This window comes from Falco punctatus (assembly GCF_963210335.1).
Source record: "Falco punctatus genome assembly, chromosome: 9".
Classification (NCBI taxonomy): domain Eukaryota; kingdom Metazoa; phylum Chordata; class Aves; order Falconiformes; family Falconidae; genus Falco; species Falco punctatus.
Genome location: NC_137589.1, coordinates 6,459,780 through 6,482,030, shown reverse-complemented (window position 1 = coordinate 6,482,030; position 22,251 = coordinate 6,459,780). Strand labels below are relative to the sequence as shown.

At 38.7% G+C, this 22,251-nt stretch overlaps 1 protein-coding gene across 1 annotated transcript in view; it reads left to right on the top strand.

The window, feature by feature from the left end:
• Positions 1-22,251, top strand: part of PLPP4 (phospholipid phosphatase 4) — a 118,595-nt gene that overhangs the window by 7,960 nt on the left and 88,384 nt on the right. The window contains exon 1 of the mRNA XM_080401024.1: positions 1-22,251. This exon is cut by the window's left edge and continues 7,960 nt beyond it; it is cut by the window's right edge and continues 23,749 nt beyond it. The gene's annotated coding sequence lies outside the window, so the exon portion shown is untranslated.

Genomic DNA, 22,251 nt, shown 5'->3' with positions numbered 1-22,251 from the left:
AAACAAACCTGGGGTATCTATGAGGTCTGGGGCACTGGCACAACGTGCACCTCCAGTGCCTACAGGTCAGTCACCGCTTTTGTCTTTTGCACCTGGATTTCTCATTCTAGAGGATTCTGGTTCACATGTCTTCCCAAGGATTAGTTACCCTGAAATCCCTGCAAGCAGTGTGTGAGATAGACACAAACAGACAAACCTCTACGGGATCAGTAAAATCATACTAGAAATCTCCTATGGATTTGAGAAAGGCTGTTACAATTTAGAGAAACAATTTGCTGTGACATAGTTGACTTGTATTTAGTTATATTCAGATGTGTGAAAATCTTGGTCACAGAAAGAGTGATGAAATGAGAGATGATAGAGGATAACGACCACAGTTATAGAAGACTTTTGTGAGTCAGACATCTCCTGCATCTCTGAAATGTACCTTGATAGGCTTTCAGTTTTGGGTCATGACTGTATCTCTATCAATAGTGGATTCACCAGTTTGGAGATAACAGATTACCTTTAATAAAGCAAGAAATAAATTTTCAACTAAACAGACACTTCTAGGTTTTGAGTCTCTTCATTTCATCAGTTTCTAAATTAAAACATCTCTTTAAACTGAAAAAAAAAATATTTCATCTAGAAGACACTGAAACAGGGATCTGATTTTTTTAGGGTTTATTACAATTTAAATTAATTATACGACGAAACTGAAAGAATTCCTTGAAACTTTCAGCTCCGCTTTTATTTTTGCAATATCTATCTTTCATACTAAAAAATCTTAACAAAATGTTCTAAAACTGTCACTCAGCACTGTCACTTCTTGGGCTTTGCATTTCCTGTGCCTACAGGCTGGGTGCTGAGGGGGAATCTTGACTCACCTGTGATCATCCTGGCAGATGTGACTTGGATTCTGACGGCAAGACAGAACTCCCTCTGTAACAGTGACAACGGTAAAAAAAAAAAAAAAAAAAGCAAGGTAGAGCCATGTATTGCAGCATATTTAGAAAGTCGTAGTTTCGTAGTTAGAAAAATGTAGTGTACCTTCTGTAAATTTGTGGATGATGTTAAAGGAGGAATAATTGCCAAATGCTTGAGCTGGTGGTGAGGACAGAAATAATGACAGCCTTGTGAAACTGAACCAAAATGTTTTGCATGTGGTGTGGAATAAGCCTGTGCATCAGTATAGGATGGGAACAGCCCTGCTAAAAAAGGCGTGGGGTTGATGGTGGCCATCGAGCTGAGCACAATCGCCCAGTGTGCTCTCGCTATAAATGCCACCAGCTGTAGGTGTGGCTGTGCTAGGAGGGGCATGGCAAGGCGACTGACAGAAGTTGTTATCCCTCACCACCTGCCACTGGTATGGCTACGTGTGAAACACTGAGGCCAGTTTAAGGAGGATATCAAGAATCCAGGAAGGGTGCAACTGAGGGCCATAGGACAGTCAGGGACATAGAGCAAGTGTTTGACCTGGAGAGGAGACTTTGTAACACAAGAGCAACCTTCAACTCATTGACAGGGAGTACCAAAAGCAACGGAACCAAACTCTTCTGTGGTGGATGGTACAGCACAGGGGAATGGCATTGAGCTGCAGACTGGGAGGTTCAGAATGGACCTGCTGGGAAAAACATTTTCACTAGCAGTAGTGCAGTATCACAACAAAATTTTCTAGAAAGGTTGTGGAATCTCCAATCCACAGGAGTTTTTAAGGTGTGGGTTGACAAAGCCATGGTTGCCATCATCCATTCTTTGCAACGGTCCCATTTCTAGTGGAGAGTGGGAGTAAATGATCTCCAAGGATTCTTTCTAACCAATACTTCTGTAATCTTAGAAGTAATAATAACTACTGCATAACTTTATCTCAATGCATTTCATTCCACTGAAATATTTTCCACAGAGCTGGTCTCTGTCACCCTTTTCATTATACTGGCTGCTCATGAGCTTTCTCTACCTCCTCCACCTAGTCAGACACTGATTAGTTTACTAAAATTATTTTAATGGATGAATGTTACTTAATTAGTAATGTACAAATCAGCATTAATATGTTGATATACAGCCATCCTTCAGAATTCATGATCTCACTGCCAGCTGTATTTCTGTTGTAGATGCTATTCAATTACAGCCATCTCTCTGATCACAGTTTTAAATCTTTAGATTTTCATGGCTTTTTTTTAAGACCCACAGATTTTAAAAGGTTTAAGAGGATGTGGTTTATTTCAATAAGAATTTGTCCAGAATAAGTGCCAGTAAGGACACTGAAGGATCTACTATAAAAAGAAGCACATGTTCTGCTCTTCAATAATAGTGCAAATTGATTTTTAAAACTTGACTATCCTAGCAGGGGTATGCTACCACCTGCTGCAGAATGCTGCAAAACTGTGGGACACAGTTGGAATATCGTGTGATAAACAAGTCTGTTGATTCTTTTAAGGGCAAAGGAATTCCTTTGAGAGGGTTTCTTCACTGAAACTGTTGACTGAAATAAGAGTTTGTTAATTTTTTTTCTTCTTTGCACTGCAGAACAACAAAACAAAACAAGAGAGGGGAGAAAGAGCTATATTTTGTTTTACTGTTGCGGAAACAACACTTTGAAGTAACAGCACCTCTAAAACTAAACCAGGTGAAATAAAAGCTTGCCAAAGGAGTCACAGAATGTATTTCTTTAACTGCTGGCAGAAATGAAACAGAGCAAATCTGTCAGAATTTCTTCCATCTGCTCCAGCTGAAGAAATAAACCACATTAGACCTATTCTCCCATGAAGAATGGAAGAGATTCCACTGGCTTTCAGGAGCAGTACCTGCAGGTAAATTGGGCTGCACAGTTCTGTAAATAGCAAACGAAAAAAGGACAGCAAAATGGGTTTGGCTTTGGAATCCATCAGAATAAGTTCTCTAATGTGTACAATAAAACACATTAGTGTTTAGCAGTGTTTAATGAAATCATTAGTATGATGGAATATTAACCGCATTTGTGATTTTCAATGTCGTTTCCCAATACGACTTCATGTTGTTCTAGTTTAATTGGTTTTGTCAACTTGAGAAGTTTATTTGAGGAATAGAAGATGAGAGTCTAAAGGATTTGCCATATGTTAAGCAAACTGACTCGGTAACTCAGCTCATTTTATATGCAAGGAACAGAATTAATGATATTTTAGATGGGTCTGGAAAATTACATTTGCTAACTCCTCTGACCCCATGATGGAAAACCCATCATTGCCATTAAGTTTTACAAATGCAGCGTCTGGAGCCGGTATACTAAGACTTTAGAAATTATATTACCTCTATTAAAATGAAGTTTTAATGCCTTTAAACAATTAAAGCTCAAATATTATATGTCTGTTAATGAACTTCATAAATATTTATAAGGTACCATTAAAGTGCACAGTCTAAAATGGGTGAAGAAAGACTTCAGCTGCCTTTGGCTTAGTTTGAAAGGATTGTGTAGCAACTTTGAGACTAGCTAGCTATCTCTTCCGTGCAATTCTGTATCCTTTTACCATAGTAAATCAGAGGTAATTACATCAACGTCAGTGAGATTATACCGATGTGAAAGCATTAAATATGAAATATCTTACTGTTACACAGTGTATTCACTGGCTCCGCTCGGTCTGCACTTTGGCACCAGGACGGCTGTTACGGACACGAGGATGCAGGAGGAGCAGAGAGCGAGCGGGTTGTACAGGCAGGTTTAAATCACTACTTGTTCATGGGCATGTGGGTATATGTATATATATATACTTATGTGTGTATATATATATGTGTATATATATATGTAATTTTCAGATGTTTACAGTTGTGGTGCAGTATTTGAGAGCTACACTGAGAAATCTTTTCAATGCAGTTTGTCTCATATTCTAATGCCAAGAAACCCTTTTTCCACTTAAATCAGGGCCAGTGAAGTTAATGAAACTTTACTTATGTAAAACGGATATACCTGAGGGAAGGGATATGGCATAGTGGCTTTAGCTCTGCTTATAGCTTTGGATCCTGTTAAATGCTTCTCTCTGCTGAAAATCCTTATTGTAACACCCCCTCTCTGGTTGCAGTTGGGTAGCCGTAAATATTTAAGTTGGATAGCTGGGATGCATGTCTGGATAGCTGCAATACTTTTCTGTCAAACCAAATAAATCCAATTATATTTGTCATTTATGAGTATTTATGAGCATTGAGGTATTTCTGCTTTTAGGAAGCTGCTGAAGCTGCTAATTAAGGTGACTTGAAAAAATATTCTTGTAAACAAGTTAGTTTAGCCATAGGCTCATTGCACGCAAAGAAAAGTTTTTGAAAAGCTGTCCTTGTTCTGCTTGTTTCCCCTTGTCTACATCTTAGTGTTTTCCTACAAATTGTCATAAATTCCTTTCAAATCAGTTCATTCCAACTCTTGGATCAAGGCTGGAAGACAGAAAACAATTGCAATATATATGCTTCTGTAAGGGGCTCACCTCCAGCTGCTACCAACCTGATGTCCCATCTCAGCCCACTGCCTTAAAGCATTTGTTCTCCTTTTGTTATCTGTCTTGGGGAGTTTTGGTTGGCATCGCACAGCCGCACTTCCACATTAATGACCTTCCATTGTATCTTTAAATACTATTCATATTCATTCAAAACCTATCTTATTATTTCTGGAGGTTTGTTTATTTCCCACTAGAAATAATAGATCTTAGCTGCTTTTCCTTGTATATCTGAATTTCTTTACCATAGCTGCTGCATAGCATATGACTTCATAGATGAATCTCTGTTTTTCTCTGTCCATAGCTCGCTGCATCGCTGCTGTTAAACAGCAGACCACAAGGCATTAACAATTGCTTCCCGGATTAAAGTGAAATGCTTATAGTAAGTGTTTGGAAACATGCGGCAGATGAGCATAGCAGTACCCTTTCAGCCCCCACTCTGGTGTTTTTTTTCACAAATTACAAGTCCTCTTCTAGACTGATAACAGATGGAGTTTTCTGAGAAATATTTTCCCTCTTTGATTCTTTAGGCCTTGCTATAGCTGCCTGAGTTTCGTCTTTGGAACCGACACAATTTTAGAGATGCAGAAAATATTCCCTTCCTGGAGAAAGCAGAACAGATCTGTTGATATGACAGAAGTGCCACTTTGTTTTAATAACATGAGAGATCAATAATGAGACAATTTTATTTGTTTAATCGAAATTATTGTTGTAGCTTCCTGGAGTATTTACACAAGGAGAGAACGACATTGCATGTTTTTTGACACCTATAGCCAACAGGCACCACATCTTTAACAAAACTTGTATATGAATTTTGCATACTGTAATTATGTAATTGTAATTGTAATTAAAGCTACAAATGCAGAGGTTTAAATCAGAGCTGACTGATCACATTTAATTTAAATGTCTTAATGGCTGCATTTTGAATAGAACAAGGGTAAAATCCAGGTTTTCTTCACGCAGAGAGAGAATTATGTCAAAATTTCTAAGACTTTGCTCCAAAAAAGCATATAAACTCAAAGATTAGTTCAGGCAACTAACAATTCCACTGAAGCCAGTAATAATCTTTCTTGCTTGAAGTTCTGTTTGTATTGAACGGGTTGATATATCAAGAGCTTAATCTTGCAGTAACTTTTTTTTTTTTTTTTTTTTTTTCACCAGAAGAAAAACATTTTTCTGGAACATGAATATTTCCCTAGCCTCTGATTCTTAGGGGATGAAACAACAATCTGCCTTTTGCTTTTACATCTGGCATAGTGTATTCAAAGATCCCAAATCTTTTCCCAGGCTGTGTGGGAATTAATTCCATCCAGAGCAAAGTAGGACATTACTTACACCACTGGGGATAATGAAATGACTGGATGTATTTAAATCATAGGAAACGAGGGCAAGTTTTGGCATTAATGTTGGATTTCATCTAATAGAATTTGCTTCTTTCTTTACTCCCCGGAATAAAAAAGTATCCAAACTTTAACAATGGCTTTTTGAAGGCATAGACCAAGCAGTTTTAGGGATAATTACAAGACAGGAATAATGGCAATGTATTTTGAATTGTGAAATTGTTCATCTCCTCTCTTTTTGCCAAATCAGCATTTTTGAGGAGGAAAAAAATGTTGGAACATCATGAAAACACTTCAGTTTGAATTCTCTTGCCTAAGGTCATCCTTTTCGAATAATGACAGTGAACGGAAAACTGGAATGAAGTTTGTGAAATTGTTGGTGTTTAAAATTATATTTAAAGTTTGATAGTTCATCTAGTTTTCAAAAATCACCTGTAAGTTCAACAGTTTCTCTTCAAAGATACTAGTACAGAGCTGCTATTGGAAACGGTAACCATCGAGTAGCCATCTGCACAAGGTACACACATATTTATGGCACCTCGTTAAGCTGATTTGTCATATACTGTTTCAATACCCACTGCATTTTATGGCTAATTTTTAAATTCCTGAGCCAACTAGATTTTTAATGGAGTTCTGACTTTATTCTTCTGTTAATCGCTTCCAAAGAGCAGCAGGAACGAGTCCAGTCTACATAACAATTAGGGCTGTTCAACCCAAACTCTTGTCTCTTTTCCGACTGGACTAGACTGACGGGTCATGGGCTTCGGTCATCTGGAAACGTAGCACAACTGAAGTACAGACAGAAAAATAGGTAAAGAACCACTGCTAAATATTTAAAAGAAGGAAAGTATGAAACCCAATTTGCCTTTATAAGCTCTGAGCCATATCTTTGGCTCCAGACCTCCCAAAGAACAAGGTAATAAATCCGTATGAAACCTGAACTTGCTGTGTCTGTGCTGTCCTTCAGCTAGGCTCATTCCCTGGACTTCCAGGCAGCTGCTGCTCTTAGCTTCTTCCTCATGGAGATGTCTTAGAAATATCCATTTACAAACACAGGGAAAAGTTGATCTTTTAAAATTTTTGTTTCCTATGACTTCACAGCTGTCTCTCAACACAGAAAGGGAAGTAACTGCAGTTAATTTCTGTTATCTATCAAAAAATGCTGACTGTATTAATGAGATTAATTAGTCATTTAGAGGTTAAACAGATTAGATGCTATCTTATTTTAATTTTCTGTGTGCTAATGAATATTTTATATTATACATTAATACATACATATTATAATTTTATGCATGCTCTCTTCTCAATGCTTCTGTTTAAAATAATATTAACAGCTCATACACTCTAGGCAGTATTTCATGAGTTCAGTTCCCTATCACATTATGAATGTCTTTTAATCAACTGTTTTTGCATGGAGACCTTTTCTCCTCCTTCATCTGTTAAATCCTATTCAGGCAAACTTTTTTCCAGACATCAAGAAGTATGCAGGGGCTCTATCCACAGCTTCATTTCAGTAAATTCAGTTTTATTTGGAGAGGCACCTGCATTCATTCAGTTCTGAAACCCTGACCATGGGAGCTACAGACTCCCGCCCTGTTTTCCCAAATGAGCTTTGTTAGGTCTTTGTTTTGAAGGTGTCTCTCCTCTTCAAAACATTTAGTACCTCTGACTTAAAGTTGCATTCAAGCACAGCAAATATTCAAGATGTATTCCTAGCTCAAAATGTAGTCCAGGCTGTTAACCTCCCAATAAAGGAACTGCACAGAGCTTACAGAATGTGACTAACCTCTGAAATATTTATAGATGATCTGAGAAACGTGGGAAAAGGGTGGCTGTGAAGGGGAAGTTTAAAGGCTACTGTTCCATTTTCTCACTCTTAAGACACAAATTACAGAGCTCTCAGTGCTTTTGCATTGAGAGAATTCTAGAGCCTTAATCTACAATTTACTAAATTTTACTAAGTCAGCCCATTCCCAGCAATGCATGACACCCATTACCTGAGTCCTGCCACTGTGTTTTTGTTGTTATTGCAGCACATTTACAAAATAGCTTAATGACTTGTTTGACAAATATATAAAATATTAAAGACATTGCTAGCTGTTCTAAAAATGTCAGCATATTCTTCCCTCGGGTTCCCCAAAGCAAGGAGTGCTGATGAATGTGTTTCGTTATTCAGGGCAGCAGTATGACAGAATATCTATGACCTCCGGCACCTTGTCTTGGTCCTGGCCACAACCAGTCCTTGTGCTCCTTTACTCCACGTGTAACAAATCTATATTGACCTTCCTCTTGCCCACTCAAACTTGGGCAGAAGCCCTCCATTCTCAGTGGTTGTGGTGGGAGTGACAGCTTCTTAAAACAGTGCGGTGCCTTCTGATACCAAATGAAAACTATTTACAGTAACTAAAAGAATGTAATTTCCCATCAGCCTTTCACCCGCAGATGGGAGAGTGTTTAATTCTCTCTATTTCAAAATAGTTTTAAACTCCAAATGACTGCAACAGGTGAAAAACCAGTGAGCATGGTGTACTCTTTCTTCTTGAAGGTGTTCTGTCATACACATTCAATGCTCTCTCAAAACATTATATGAAAAATTGCAGCTATGGATACTACCAGACTCAGGACTACACCTTTCCAAAATTACTTGAGTAATGTTGCCTATGCAATGCTGTATCTATTTTCTATTTGTAATAATGGCAACTCAGTTTTATCAATAATGTTTTGGAATGCATAGTTTAAAAAATTATAGTACCTATATGTGTGACAAAAGCCACCAAAAATCAAATCCAGCGGCACATTTTTACTTCTGTTAATGCCTGATGCCTTTGTTTGGGAGTTCTGCATCATGGCTAGTGACAATGAGGATGTTCAAGATCACAGTGGTTTTCCAAAGAGAGGAGTACTCAGAGTGAGATGTAAGAAGTCAGGTGGAAGTCCTGGTGAGGATCTCCAGCGGTAGGGTTCTCCCCTGCTCAGACCCTCCAGCTGGGATTTATTTGCAGACTCCACTGAGACTGTGCAGATTCAAGAGACCACAGAGCAGAGACTTTGCATGGATCTGGATGTACTATTTATCAGTAAATAACACCCTTTTTCAAGACCACACCCTGTTGAGTACTATTTTTTTGGATAGGTTTTTATAGGAAGAAGTCATCAGAATTCACATTCTTGCTAGACCTGCACCTGCTTTTTGGAGGAAGAAGAAAATCAAAAACCAGTTCCGTTTAGCTCTAGTATCTAGAATAATGTGAGTTCTTTTGTGATGCTCGGTTGATTAAGATCTCAGCCTTGGGAATATATCACAATTTCATGTTGTGTTTGTGGTCCCCTTCTTTCCAGTTAAAAGCCTTATCTGATGGTTCTCGGCATCTTCCATCCCTGTGTGACCCTGACAGGCTCAGGTCGTGCATCAGCAGCCCTGAAGGCAGTAGCACTGCCTGTAATTACACTGAAAAACCTGCCTGAAAACTTATTTTGTTTAAATTTTTGCTGCACTATGTACACCACGATGTTACTGGTCCTAGCACCGTGGCATTGGCAGCCGATAGGATCTCTTTCCACCGGCACTGGCTAGACCACAGAAGATGCCAGGTGAGGACAATATTTTTGGATTTTTTTTCGGTTTATTATTAGGTGTTTCGATGTCATGTTTACACATATAAGTGTAACACTTTGCAAATGGGCTATCTGAGCAAGCACTAAGGCAAGGCCTGATGCCGTGGCAGTGCAGATTCAGCCCAGCCTTGTGAGCCAGTGCGTGCAGCCCCGGCGGGGAACAGGGAAGGGCCTTGGATCCACCGATTACAGCTAAACCCTTCCCTGAAGGAGTGTGTTCTTGCAGGGGAAGGAAGGCAGTGGGTTGATTGACATCGATAACATGCAGCTGTGGCCTTGCCTCCAAGGCAGTGGGTTGATTGACACGGACGATGTGCAGCTGTAGTTCCTCCTTGCAAAGAGGTTAAATAGCCCTGAGGAGGAGGGGGGGAAGGACAGGGAGTTCTGGATGTAAAAAGCTCCAGGTGAAGGAGGAGCTTGGAGAAGGAAAACTCCAGTGTAGTGGAGTCTGGGAAGGAGTGTGGTCTGGCTTCTGGAGGATGGAGAAACAGCATGGACAGTAGAAGCAGATTCTGACCATCAGTAAAAGCTTTTTTTTAGTTGTTGGGGTTTTTTTTGTTTTGTTTTAGCTTGCTAGTTTGATAGCGCTGCGGCAATTGGTGCCCCATGTGAGGTAAACTGATTTGGACTCAAACTGTTACAACTGGTGCCCAATGTGGGGCAAACTGATTTGGGCATTTGAAGCCTGTGTGAGACTGGAGCTAAAAAGGCTGTGATGATGGTGCCCATTGTCACTGAGACAGGCGGGGAGAGCCTGTGATCTGGATCACCTAACAGATGCCGTGAGAGGTGAGCCATGGGGGACTAACTGATATGGGTGTGTAGGAATAGTTCCTGGCTGCTCCAACTCAAATGGCAACTATTGGTGCCCAGCGTAGCTGGGAATTAATTGATATGGGTGCGCAGATTTCAGCAGAGGAAAACTCTATATTAACAATGCTTATGGATATATTTGACTGAAGAGGCATAAAGTATGACAAGATGGCAATAAAAACTCTGCTGGTGTGCTGTAAAGAGAATGATTTGCCAGTTACAGCAAAAAATGTCTCCAGTGTTCAAATACAGCAGAGCGCTGGAACGTTACTTTTTGAGGCTGCCTCAAGGGGGGACAAAACTGCAACATGTTCTCACCACATTTGCACTTGGATTTGACTTATTGTCTCAACCTGCTTTTGTGGGAAAAAGTGCGCAAAAAGTGTATACCAAATTGTTACAGTTTGTTTATAGGCTGCTGGAGCTACAGAAACAAAGATGAAGACAAATCTGAAAAGGATTTTGGAGTTGTCTATTTGGGAGAGGGCAACATTACCCCATTTTGTTTTCCATGAAACCTTTGCAATATTTAATTGACTTTATTACCAAATTTTCAAAGTCGTCACTGAACAAAGTATTGCTTTTTTCTTTTTATTAACTAAAACAAGGTGTGATTTTTTCAAGGCATGAAATATTTCTACTGAAAACTGGTTTAATTAACATTTCAGTATTAAGGAAAATTTATTTTGACATAAGGCTCTAATTTTGCTAGTAAGAAATTGCAAATCTTTCTCCGTTTCATCTGCAAGTACATTTCAATCTTTTCAATTTCATTTTCAAATAATTATGATAAAACATTTCTGATTTTTTTTTAGAAAAAACTGGTGAAGTTGACAATATAATTCTTTAAAAAGCTATACATGTATGCCACCCTATTTCTAGTTATGCCATTTCTTGTTTGAGCTGTTAATAGATATTTCTACCTAAATAAAATCTGTTTTTGAAATGTATTAAAAAGTTTTTAGGTTTAATGAACTATTTCTGAATTTAAATTAGGGTCCAAAAGATCCATCTTAAAATACCTCAGGGCACAGTTTTAAGCCAGTCTGCTGTGGGAGTGTTTCGTAGAAATCTCTGGAAATCCATTGCACATACTCAATTAAATTAATGCTCTCAAATGTCAGCTTCCCTGAGAAGCTGTAGGCTTTCTGGTGTTACATCTCAAATTGTGGGTTTGGATTCTGGAAAAAAAATTTAAGTTTTATTCTGGTAACAGGATTTTCCCTAAAGGTAGAAACCTCTACTTTTTGATCAGCTTAGCTACTAATGTTGAACTGATACTCCAGTAGAATTCCTTTTCATTAGTTTAGACTAAATTACTAAGCAAGCAAAAAGACAAGCAATTAATGAAATTTGTTGCTTTCCTGGCTGTGAAAATAGCAATACACTAACACTAGAAACAGAGACACAGGAAAACTGTACTGTGCAAGGTGAAAAATTAAGTCAGATTACTAACTTGCAGAAAAGGAAAAAAATATTTTATGTTTTCTAACATTTATAGTTTGGTATTTTGTTTGATGTAATTGTCATTAATTCATTTGGGATTAAAAGCAATTTCATACCGTATTATCCCATTGTCGTGCTCTTGGCATTCAATTCTAATATATTAACATCAGGATAAAACTGTGAGCATAGATTTTGCCAAGAACAAGAGAGTTAGGACAGTCCTTCAGGGGGGGGAAAAAAGAGATGTGGTATTGTCGTAGGCAGTAGGACTCGAGGGACTGAACAGGGTATTCACATTATTTTTGTTTCTGTTGCTTCCATCCTAGTATTTGCTCTTTGTCCTTAATCATGCTTTGCTTTGACTTAATTGCTTTCTGTGATGAATATAAATTCAATCACCTCCTAATAGTCTTGTTGATCCAAAGCCAGAGATGTCTGTAAATGGATGTAAACTCTGCATTGCTAAGCAAAAGCTAAAAAAGCTGAGATAACACGAGAGACACAAATCACACTCAGATTAAACTGCACTTTCAGAATTTTCAGAGCAAGGAAGACATTCTTATTTGTCTCTAGTCCTGGAACTGGGAGTTCTTGCACATTTTGGGTGCCTGTATTCCCCATTGGATTTTTAAATGTCAGAGCATACTCGGGAGAACTCGCTGTGAAAATTCCCTTCCCACAATAATTTTCAAATTTCAAAAGATATTTATGACCTCATGTGGCATGAAGTTTCACTTTGTGCTGGGTGAATAAATCAGGGGGATATTAGGGAGGCTTTGACTGGTAACCAGACAGACAGGAAAATTCTTCCTGAAGTTTTCCAACCTGTCTGAAGGCAGCAGCCAGAAAAGCTTTTCAGCAGGATGCCTGCATCCTGTAAGCATGTGGGAAAGAATATGGTGAAACAGAAGCCCAGGTAACAGGAATCAGTGCAGGAGCTTGAGACTTGGCTAAAAACATAATAGACCTCCAGTGGGAGAAGAGGAAAAGACCAGGATGGCGGGGAGGAATTAATCGTAGTTCTCTCTTTTGAGATTAAAGGGTATTTTTTTATGAGCAACATGGTGGCATCTTCTTGGCTATAATTGACTTGGGGTTTCTCATTCTTTTGTGTGGTAGAGTGAAAAATGCATTTTATAATATGTACTTGATTTGCTGAGGCTGATGTCACTCATGAAGACAAATGAGTAGGCATTGTATGCGGCTAAACCACTGGTTACGGCTCATGTCCTTCTCTGTGCAATTGTATCGGGTAGAAGGTTGTCACTGATACTTGTTCGAATAGGTGGGAAGGGGTATAATTGGAGAGGAGGTACCTTGCAAGGAGGATGGAGAATGATAAAGTGGGAGATGGGAAAATGTAGTAGTGGATCCTGTTGCACTTAGGAAAGCAGTAAGGTCCTGTTTGAGAATGGGTAAATCTGAGGTCAAGTGAGACATGTCAACAAAGAGCTGAGGATTGTTGTTGGAGTTACGGTGGCTCATAGGGTTGATGCACATCTGCAGGATGCAAATTCCAGTAATTTTCTAGCATTCCTGCCCCAGATGTGTGCAGCATCTGGGAAAGAAGGGTAATTGAAACGTAAGGCTTGGAGACATAACCAGTGGCATGAGAGTAAAGGATCGGAACGTGGGGAGAAAGTGCAGAACGGATGTCCTGAAAAGTTGAAGACAGGAGCTGATGAAAGCCCTGAGTCCTGGGTTCCTGGGATCCATGGGCAATGGCTGGAAGTGCTTATCAGAAAGGTAAATGCCAGCTATTTGAATGGAGAGCTTCCAATAGCTAGCTAGCTGGTATAGACCGTAATTAAGGGACTACCATTGCTGTTGGCCTCTCTCTCTTAGCATTCTTGATTGTGAATACTTAAGTAAATTTTTCTGTGTCGTTTACTCATTAAATCATGTAAAGGGGTATTGGACCCTTTGCTCATGTGGCATATTTGCTAAAACACCTCTTAGAGGTGTGAGAGGAGGTCTTCCTCTACCTAATACATGTGAAAATGAGGGCTAAACCACTTTACTTACTTCCCAGAAAAGTGCTGAGGGCTATAGGTAATCTTTGCAGAGGGTTTAATCTGCCATAGCTGTAGGGTTTTGTAAAATTAAGTACTCTCTGGTCTGGAATGAAATAAAGATATCCACAATTGAGTTCACAGCCTACGGGTCAGAGTGCTCTCAGGACATGGCAGAGATGTGAGTCAGAGATGCGTCTCAAAGATGCAGGGAATACCGAATCAGGTACGCTATGGAATAGCTCCAGCAGAAAACACTAGGCTATACCTAAGTCACTCTACTCTTTAACCCCCAGTTTCCTGATGCCAGAGAGTTTGGGTCAGTGAAGGAAGAGGAGAAAACATGAGCCTAACAATACTACTAATTTCTTGCTGAAGCACTTGCAAAGACAGTCTCTGAAAATTCTAGCAGATACTACCTGTATACTCACTGCTGTGCTGTGCATTTATGATATGCCACTTGCCACCAACACTGAGGTTTGCTTGTGGAGCTGGATTTTGTACAAAGCCTGGAGTTCATAGGCTAATGAGCTACTATCTTTTTATAGGTGCTATTAATCTGATGAATTAACCTCAAGGCAAAATGTAATAATGTTCCCAGTCCCATTTCTGAAGGTAGGAGACTTGCCGTTACAGAAAATATCACAAAGTGAGACAAATGGCAATTTTGATGGCTGCTTCAAGAGGAATGTGAAGGCTGACGAACCCTGCCTCCTCCCTCGTTGTTAGAGTCACACTACATTGCATAGGTCTAGAGAACAAAGACCATTCATTTGAGAATAGAAAAATTTACAGTGTTCCCAATCTGTATCGTGGCCAAATGGAGACCTGGGGGATGCCAGTCTCCGTGTTCCTTGGGACCCTCAGGGGCATTGGCCAAGAGGACTGCATCAGTCCAGGAGAAAAAAAAAATCAAGGAGTCAGATTTGCTTTCTGTTGAGGATTCTTACCCCTTTTTCATAGTTTGGATTCCTCTGGGCAGCAATGAACTTTTTCTTAAGGCAAAGGGGTTTTACTGCTAGTGCTTATTGTCTCCCTGTGCAGCCATATAGTTTTCAGGATTTTTCTGCCCTGATGCACTCTCCTAAGTTGGGTTTGCTCATCACGGGGGAACAGACACCTTCTCCAAGGGGTTATGTTCAAAGGGAAGTCAGAAAAGGCAGATAAAGAACTGATAGTTCCATAGACTGGAAATTTGTGCCAAGTTAAGAAAAATACCAGTCTCCTTCATATAGCACAAAAATAGTCAGTCAGCTCAAGGGGAATATCAGCTTTTCCAGATATTAGAAAATTTACGCATTGACTCTGCCTACGTAATCAAGTATATACCATCATTATGACAGATGCAATGGAGTTAAGTATTGTTATTATAACTGGTTGAATCTGTATGTATTATTATCAGCTAGCAGTAATAACACAAAGTTAAAAGAAACCAAATCCATTCTGGAATTGATACACCACTGCATCTCCTCACACCTTCTTCTACTTAAAATTACTGGACACACAGACAGTAGTCTCCAAGATATGCTAGTTTATCTGTTTCAGCAGTTTTAAAAAAATGTCAGATAAGGAGACGCTGATCAGATTCAAAACAGCCCCAGAACTAAAGGCATCTAAAAGCTATTTTAGAAAGCAGAGTTAGAAACATAATTAGAAGAGAGACTAATGAAGGGCACCTCCTCAATTTCCCTGTGGCCCTTGCTAAGAAATTAAATCAAGTTTGTACTGGATAAGCATGACTGAACCGTTAGAAATGAGAGAAAGGAAAGATTAAAGTGTTACCTTCTAAACAATAAATACATAATGAACAGAAAATGAAAAAGAAAGCCTTTAAAAAAAAGAAAACATTCTTCTTGTTATAATGACAAGAAAAGAGTAATTGAATGGATTGTGTAACACCCAACAGTTAGAATTGGCACTAGAGTCAGTCAAGAGTTTGTTTTGATGGAATAACTCCCAAATTTTGGAACTTGAGTGGGAATGGGTTTCCCTGGTATTTCAAGAGTAGTAATGTGGAAGCTGTTTCTTCAGCCACCATCTGCCAGAAGAGGAAGACAAGATGTCCCTCCAGATAGGTAGGAGATGCAATACAAAACCTGTCAAAATCAAAATAAATCTTTCCATTGATGCCATTGGGCTCTGCATGAGGCTTTAGCAAAACAGTTCCCCTCTGATTCTAGGATGAATTTCATGTGAAATCGTGCCTTAGATACCTGGATGCCACAGGAGCAGAGAACTGTACAGACACATGTAGCTGGTGGAATAGCAGTAATATGTTTTGCACAGCTGGGAGAGCTGCAGTGATTCAAAATGTTACACACCAACAACCTTCATGCTCCAGAACTGCCCTGCTTGCGCAGGGACCGAAGAGGAGACTGAGAGCTAAAAAGACAATACATAAGTTCTGCCCATAAAGAAAAAAATGTTTCAATGAAGAAAAGAACAGAATCTCATTTTTGGAGTGACAACTGGGATGACCTCAATTAACTCCTTTAGCTTACCACAGCTGCTTGGAAAGCATTTAACATGAGGGTGCAAACAGCTTCTACCTTAATTGGGTTATATCTACTACCTTGTTGATTTACCAGAGCAGGACATGAGCAAACTGAAGGGGTGTTGCTGAAGGTTTTGCAGTTACTAGCTAGTTAATCTTTCCTGTATATGGTTTGGTGGGGCTTTATGTATCGTCTGCTAAGGAATAAATGTTGTTGCATGATAAAATGTTCCTATTGGCTTGATCTTGCAAGGCTCTTGCTAAATTTATTTTTTTAAAAAATTTATTTACTCATTTAAAAAAGTAAAGTTAAAAATTTTGAAAATGCATGCTTTTTCCCAAAGGCAAAAGCTGAACAGGCAAAGACAAGTTTATATCCCAAGGGATATTTGTTCCTTGGTTTTGGTGAGTAACTGATCACCTATATCCTGTGTTATTCTTTCTGATGTCTAACTGGATAACTGAAACCTGTTAAGTTATAAATATGAGAATGGAAACCAATAAGTAGTTAATTCCTCTGTCTGGTTCTCAAATTTAAATTTGCATAAAAATATGGGTGTTTGTATCAATGTTTATTCCCTAAGTGATTTCTGCAAAAACCACAAAGCAGCGTACCAACGTCTGAGCTAAGGCATGGAATGTAAATTTTGTGCATGTTTTTTTAACATCATTTCAGTTCCCAAGACCTTGTTTTCCTACAGTCTCTAATCTTTCTCACTCTCTGTTCTGATTTGTTTAGCTAAATCAACTTACTTTCCAAATACAATGATTGTCAGCACTCAGGTTACCTCTGTTTCTGGAATAAAAAGAGAAATCAGCAATCAGTTTGTGGAACTTTTCCAAATATGCCTAGAGGGCCCTCTTTAAAAGAGTATGAATCTTGGCAAACAACATGGTGTTGCATTAATTAATGCTGCAGACACTTGCTACACAAAAGAGGGAGAATGTCATAATTGTAGCAGATACCTTTTTTTTTTTAACAGTCTGGGTCCTTATTTATATTATGGGCTTCTGGAACTCCCTAGACTTAAATACAAAAGCCATTTGCCTGTTACATCCTTTGCTTAATTTAGTAGTCTTAGAATAAATTACCTTTTTCCTACATAGCTTTTTCAACCCTCTTACAATGGCATTGCTACAGCTAACTCTCTTTTCTTTTCCCTTGTGGATGATTTTTTAATATTGGTTTGTATTTTTTTTTTCCTGAAAGCGTAAAGGTTTTTTTTTCTCTAGCTACTGCCCAATTGCTGTTTTGGAATATGTTCTCTGTCTTCAGTAACAGGTTCATGAATATTAATACTCCAGCATTTATCACAAGTTATGGGAGAAAAGCCCTTAGTCAAAGACACTTGGGTCTGTGAAGGTTACCTAGTACATCATGATAGATGACCCTCCATAGAGTCCATATCTCACCTCTTTTACTGATTTCACATCATGATAAGCCTGCCCATCTTATAAAGATATGAATAATTTAACCTGCTCCATTACAGTTAATGTCGCTGAAAGAGATGTCGGTTGGGTAAAAATGATACACTTACAAACTTTCTGAAACAATAAAAATGATCAATTTTTGAGCCAGCTTTTCCTGTGAAGCTAATTCCTGAGTAATTCATTTTCACTGATTAAATCTGCTGTCTGAAAGTAGGAGTTAGCAGATCAGTGCAGGAAAGCACAGTCAGTTGCATTTGCAGATGGAGCCGAAACTCCCTGTAGAATGTAATGGAATTTGTATTGAATGAGTTAAGTGTTTTATGTGTTTGTGTTTACTTACAGGAAAAACAGTGAATTGGCCCAATACTTAGGGAGTTCTTTGCATTATCATGTTCTTCTGATGTTTCACAGAAGGCAGCCTTTCCTAAACACAAGAACATGATAATCAGTGAAATTAGTTGTATTGATTTTGCTGGCTCAGCTGGAGAAGGAAGGATGCTACTCTTCCTGGGATGAAAAGAGAAAGTGTAGCATTTCTATTGTGAAAAGCAATTACACCAGGCATCAGCTGAGAGCTGCTCTGTAACTAGGGTTTCTCCAGTGCTCCCTGGCGAACTCGCTCAGAATTTACAAGACTCAACATCTTGGAGTCTACTGAGGAGGAAAGGCAGATGCAAGAAATAGCTGCAGCAATACACACATATGAAAATATCATGCCTGTAATTAGCAACACCACCTCTGGAATGGCTTCTGAATCTGATCACAAACGATGGACAGATCCTTCTGGACAAGAAGGAAAGGCACAGACACAGAAATCACTGAATAAATACTGTGCAGTAGAGAAAAACTATCCAGACATCCTTTGAAAGGAAGGGAATCTTCTCAGGACAGTAGCTCCTGTAACACTCTGTGTGAATGTGTCCAAATAGGATTCTGGCTGTCAGTGCAACCTTTCAGAAAGGATAGTTGCCCTCTGGTTTTAGGGCAATATTTTTAATTTATTAACTTGTAATTAAGGAATTAAGGCAGAAAGTCCACAATGGTTTGTGACCAGATCTAAAGGTGGAAAATAGATACGATTTAGAGCTATTTTGGCATCTTGATAGCTTGTTCGAATAAATGTTGTAAATTGTAACAGCATAGGGCAGAACCTTGATTTCTGCTAATGAAGTTCTGCTTTACTGACGTAACTCTGAATAATTCATTGAGGAAGTCAAAGTTCTTCTGCTGACAGCATTTATGCATGCAGTGATTCCTTGGGTGCATGGCTTGTGCTTCAGCTTGTTCGCAGCGCCCTTGGTGGGCTGCATGTTGAGAAGCAGCCACGTGTATCTCAGGAGGCACTCTACAAGCAACGGTCTCATTATTACAAGGTGGAAACATCAAATGTTACACACCTTCAACATTTATATGCTGTTATAAGGAGGCCCATTTGCTTCTAGATACCTTTTCTCAGGAAAGTGTATTTCTGTAGGGAAGCATAATCGACCTTCTTTCACCAAAGATGGATACAGGAACCCTAGAATACACACTGGGAGATGCGAGCTGAGGTTACTCATACACTTCCATGACACTTCAATCCCAGGATCCCTACAGCACAAGGACAGGCAACGACCCTCCACTAAACTGGAGTCAGAGTTTTGCAAAATTAAGCAAATAACATGAGGTATTTCCATTACAGATTTTTTGGCCTTGATTTGAATTCAAGCAAGGATTTAGGATGATGCCCTCTGAATTTACAAGCTATTCTTCTGTTTCTTCTTGTTAACCTAACAAAATGCTACAGAATGGGAAGTGAAAGCAAAATATCATTCAGCCCATATGCCCACTGAAGATTTATGTGTGAGGTTAACTACATAATTATCCTGTTTAAGAACATTGTTGCATTTCTGAATTAAGACTGATGGCACAGAAGAACAAGTAAAGGTCATTCTTTGATGCATTAGTTCTTCATTGATGGGCAATTTAACACACAAATACTTTGTATTTAGCATAAAACCTCTTTCATGAAAATCACATCCCACTGCCTGTCTTTATAAATATTAATTCACAAAATGCATGTACTTTGTGTAGGTTCTGACAGCCTCTGTGGTGGAATTGACAAGTCAGTTGAAAAGAGGGAAACACACACACAAAAAGGCTGTAAAGTTTACTCCAATGTGTCAAAAGGCATTAAGATACATGTTTAAATATAGAATTCTGCTGAGTTGCAGAGCATGAGGATCAAGCTGAAGACACTGCGATAGATGAAGATGGAACAGTCAGCAGTATATTCAGATCTTAAAATTCAAGCTGTAGGTGGGAACCCTCCCAAAAGAGCTAGGACAAAATGAAACTGCATACATCAGTTTCATCAAATTAAAATCAAATCAATCAAATTAAAAGAATCATCAAATTAAAAGAAACAAAAACCCCCAAGCCCAAAAGCAAGCAGTGGTTAGATAGTCTCTGAAGCAGAGACTACATGCCAAAGAATGCACGGTGTGAAATGAGAAGGTACCACGATCTGGCAAAAGGATACACCAAGAGGTATTGCCAGATTAATGGAAACTGAGATAGGAAGAAGGCATAGTGTGCATAAGCAGGATGTCAAGATGGAGTTTTGAATAGTTCATCTGGTTTGTGAGGAGCTAAGTCAGAATTTTCCTCGCAAATTGGCAAAAAGTACTGAGCCAGATGGAATTCAAAGGGGGAAAGGTGCTAGGAAAGATGAATTGCAGAGCTGAGATTGCAGGGGAAGTCTGAAGAAATAAGTGAACTGATAAACAGAACCAGCTCTGCATGTGGGTACAGTACGCAGTTCCTAGCAAAGCTGCGGTTCCTGCAGACGTGGAATTCACAAATCATGCTGGTGAAGGATCAAGACAAGGAAATTCTGAGCCTTTATGAAACTTTGTCTTAGAAGGGAATTATTCCCCTAATTCCCGTGAAAAAGGTCAAGAATTTGCATTTACATTGCTAGCACCATGGTAAAAAGCTACTGTGCATATCGGTATTCTGGCCCCTTCTTTCCTACCTGCTTTGGTTGTTCTATTACTCTCTTTATATGTAGACCTGAAACTGCATATGCTGTGAAGGGGCAGGGGTTTGGTTTCCTCTCCACATGAATATAATATATCACTGACTGTCCGCTGGAGTCAATTAGCTTTTTCTTGCATTGCAGCCATTCCGTTACTCCAAGGAGCAAATAATTCAAATGAGAAATCTTTACTGAAATGCCCCTTGTGCAACAAGGAAACTTCTGTATCTCACGGAGATAATATCACCTTTTGAATTGCTGTCTTTTCTTAGGTGCTTTGCCTTTAACCTACAAAAAATCAACATGCAAATCCAATTTCAGTGATTAGGTGATCTGCCCCCTTTGCTTAGCTCCTATAAAGTCCCAGATTCCTGCCATTTCTCAAAACAGATGCTATAAAACATTTATCTTGATTCAGGGACATCTATAGCCACTGTACTAGTGCGTATTCCAAGAAAATCCTTAAAGAGCTAGATCATTAATTTCACGTAAAGAGAAAATAGAAGCTACAGAGGGATTTTCACAATGGGAACAGGCAAACATCAGCACAATTATCAGAGGTCATGTATTTCAGGGACCTGGCTATATTCTAAACATAATGCTGGGATTCTTTGCTCCTGTCAAAACAGTACAGTGAGTTCCCATCTGAAGACATCAAAAGAGTTTTATTTCATTTGCCCTCTTAAAAATCTTTTCTGATGGTGCTATACACGTTGTAGTGTGGCAATACAGAAAAGCTGTTTCCAGATTTGTTGCAGTCTGCTTTTGATTTGGTTTCAATAATAAAAACTTGTCCTTTCTTGTTATGGGACTCATTTCTTACTTTTTACAGTCTAGTCACTTGACAAGGATTACAAGAGGCTAAATCTACATTCTAAAAGTGTATTAATTTGTGTATACAGTAATAGCATTCTCAATATATATTTAGAATATTTTATTAAACTATAAAGTTAATAAATAAAATTCCAATTACTCTAATTGTATTAAATTATATGTGATTCTACTCTTAAGTTTTATGTTAGCTCCAGATACAGAATACAAAATACTCTCCTGAAATTCAACCAGTGAACTTTCACTATGGCAGTCACTTTCCATTTCAGTATTACTATAAAGCACCTTTTATATTCCCTAGTCAAAATGGTGTATACACATTTTCATCTTTTCTTCATAATACTGAATTCACACTGGTTGTATTTACTACAGAGGTAGCTAACTGCCTAGATTTCAAGAGCATTACTCAAAAAGTAATTTCATTTCTGTAGGACCAAACTGGGTAGTGGCATTACTGAGGGCTAAGCTGACTACATAAATTTATCTACATTCATTTGAGCAACAGAAAAGTGAGCCAGCCTAGAACACCATGGTGGTAAGTTTATTAATTTTTTTTAGATTCACCATTACTCCACAGAAAACAAATTAATAACTTTATCATTTTATAGATTAGATACTTAAGAAAAGACAGCAGAGAAAACCAATATTAAGAACAGGGAGGGGGGAAAGTCGTTTGTGCTTACAATAACCAAATTACAAAGAAAAGTTACTTTAAACATTTCCTTTGGTAGTAGCAAAGTATTATTTCAAAGCTGTTTTCAGAGTACAGAAATCTTGAGCATGCTGGAGCAATTCTTGTGTTTTTCTTCATCCC